This window comes from Terrapene carolina, unplaced genomic scaffold (assembly GCF_002925995.2).
Source record: "Terrapene carolina triunguis isolate 2854851 unplaced genomic scaffold, T_m_triunguis-2.0 Scaffold58, whole genome shotgun sequence".
Classification (NCBI taxonomy): Eukaryota; Metazoa; Chordata; order Testudines; family Emydidae; genus Terrapene; species Terrapene triunguis.
Genome location: NW_020664409.1, coordinates 38,596,986 through 38,600,224, shown reverse-complemented (window position 1 = coordinate 38,600,224; position 3,239 = coordinate 38,596,986). Strand labels below are relative to the sequence as shown.

Here is a 3,239-nt window from a genome sequence, read left to right as displayed (position 1 = left end):
GTATACCCCGGATAATAAGCCAAAACTCTTACAGTCGGTTTCACTGGTACACTCTGACTGTTTTGAACTGCCAGTTAAGATGGGTTTATAGAAGGGCCTTTAGCGATTAAGCTCCCATTACTGGAGAGAGGGCAGTGCAACTGGAGCATACTCCTGAGCGTGTCCTACTGATGAGCAACTAACCAAAAGTGCTTTCCTGCCAGTTAGGTACAGAACACCCTATCCTCCAGTAGGCCAGCTGAAGAGGATGGGATGTCAACACACGTGCAATGCAAATGTTTTATTTATTAAAACCCATCTCTTGTGTGATACAAATTAGAGAGCTCTCCAAAAGTCATACAGGGTGCAGCATCAAATGCTGTGATGAATTAAGTAAGCTAGGCCTTCCTTGCAGAGAAGTTATATTTGTGCTGTATATTTATTATTCCTTTTACAGGCACTGTCTTTCTGTTCCCTATTCCTCACTGTGTGTAGAATACTATCATTTTTAATGAATAAAATCAGTTATTTTAAATAGAATTTGGGCTGTTGCCATATATTGGACTATACTTTCTAAACCATCGGTTCCCAAACTGGGGGGCTGCCTCCCGAGGGGTCCTGAAGAAATTCCAAGGGGGACGCATAAAAAAAATATTTTATTTATTTAATAGACCAACAGACAATAAATTATACATATTCTGTATACATAATAATAACTATTCATAAAATTGTCCAATTACCAGCCTATATTACTTAACTACAATAAAGTATTAACAATCTTCTCATTTTTGATTATGAATATAAGTAGACAAGAATAAAGGTATAACAAAGTACAATAATAAAAATACAACTATAAATAAAAGTATATAACTGCAATATTTTCAAATTTCATACCACAAAATGCGAATATTTTTTATTTTTTTGCCTTTTGATGTGTAGGAGTGCGATTTTGGTCTACAGGGAAGCCGAAGAATGATGTAGAAAGCGATGGAACTTTTTAAAACTTCCTAGCTCGCTTGCGAGAGTGTTTGAGACTGTTCTATCATGGGAGTGGTTTCCTCCACCACTCACCGCGCAAGACCGGCTACTTGCCGGACTGGTGGTGGGGTGTATATATAGGGCAGTACGCATCCGTATGTAATAGTAGTAGTAAATAAACGTTCACAATAACTCAAATTAACTTGCGTCCGTTATTATTCATGAATCAGGAAAAATATTTTTATAGATTTTTTTTATTAGTATATTATGGCCAAAATTAAGAAAAGGAAGTACAATGAAGACTACATTAAATATGGTTTCACCTTTATGGAAAAAAACAGGATCAATCATCCTCAATGCGTAGTATGGCACACACTTCTCAGCAATGATGCCTTGAGACCCAGTCGTCTTGAGCGACACTTGACAAAGAACCCCAGCGCTTTGAAAGACAAAGCAAAAGAGTTTTTTGTTGATAAACTTCAAAATTTAAAACGCATGAAGCTGGACACTACTGGAGCTTTTCATCAAGCATCGGCCAAAGTGGTATAAGCATCTTACGAACTGTCGTTGCTCATCGCTAAAGCCAAGAAAGCACATATAATAGGAGAAACTCTTGTGAAGCCTTGCTTGTTGAAAGCAGCTTATGATATTGTGCTTGGTGCTGAAAGCAAGAAAAAATATCGGAAATTTCGCTTTCTGACAATTCCGTGAAACTTCGCATCGATGACATGGCGAAAGATCTAAAACTTCAAGTTGTGGAGGCAGTGAAAGCTTCTCCTTTTTTTGCAATTCAGTGCGACAATACCACTGATGTAGCACAATGCCGTCAGTTTCTTATCTACGTTCAATTCATTAATGATGGAATTGTAAAAGAAGAACTGCTTTTTTCGAAGGAATTGATGACCACATCAAAGGCTTCTGATGTTATGAAAACGGTTTCTGACTTTTTTGAAGAAAATGGACTTTCATGGGAAAATCTGGTTGGAGTCTGCTCAGACGGTGCTCCAGCGATGCTTGGCTCTCGCTCTGGATTTGTGACATTGGTGAAAGAAAAAAATTCAGCTGTAACCACGACTCACTGCATCATATACAGACAAGCATTGGTTGCTAAAACCCTTCCAGATGACTTACATGACTCGTTGAATTTGTCCATCAAAGATGTCAATTTTGTGAAGAACAGAGCTTTAAATACAAGACTTTTTGCAGCTCTTTGTGTGGATTTGGGAGTGGATCATAAAATTATTTTGTTTCACACGGAGGTACAATGGCTTTCCAAAGGGAACATACTTTTGAGATTATTCGAACTGAAAGACGAAGTGGAAATTTTCCTCAAGCAACAATAAAAAGAAGAGTTATATCATGCATTTATGAACCAAATGTTTCAACTTTCATTGGCATACCTCGTGGACATTTTTGAATCTTTGAACAATCTCAATTTGAAGCTGCAAGGAAACAACGCTGTAAACACATAGTGCACCATGATGCCATCAAAGCGTTTACAGAAAAAATAAAGCTTTGGAAATGTCGAATGCAAGCTCAGACGCATAACTTTTCATCTTTTCTAACATTTTCATCACTCGCTGAACTTTGTAAAGAGGATCCGAAGAACAACATTTTGTTTCATCTGGACTGCCTTGCTGACGAATTCATCCGCTATTTTCCAGACAACTTTTCTGGCAACCCCATTCATAAATTAGCACGTAATCCATTCAACATTGATGTCAATTCATTGCCAGAAGTATTGCAAGAACAAGCACTCGAAATGAAATACGATTCAAGTGCGAAAGATATTTTTGAAAACTTAAGCCTGGAGGAATTTTGGATAAAATATTTCTCAATTTACCCGAAAGATGGAGAAGAAGTGCTATATATTATTCTTCCGTTTTCGTCGAAGTACCTCTGTGAAAAAAGCTTTTCAAGTTTAGTCATAATAAAAACAAAACAAAGGAATCGACTGGATGTCAAAAACGATTTGCGTTGCACATTTTCATCTTTCAAACCTAGGATTTCCCAACTCATGAAGAAAATGCAGCAACATCCTTCACATTAAATTTGTTTCGTGCATGCTATTTCTTATTTTAAATTACATTTTTATTAATTTTTTATGCCAAGAAAAACTATGTTTATTTTTAATTTTAAATTACAAATTACATTTGTTAAAAGGGGGTTGGGTGATGGTAAAGGAGAGGTGGGGGGGCGTGAAGGTTTCTCAAAAATTAAAAAGGGGGCGTGATGCCAAAAAGTTTTGGAACCAATGTTCTAAATGGACTCCTCTTCTTTAT

At 36.8% G+C, this 3,239-nt stretch overlaps 1 pseudogene; it reads left to right on the top strand.

The window, feature by feature from the left end:
• The first annotated feature begins 1,224 nt into the window (after window positions 1–1,224).
• LOC113408000 lies at window positions 1,225–3,007 on the top strand (annotated as a pseudogene).
• The last annotated feature ends 232 nt before the right edge of the window (window positions 3,008–3,239 follow it).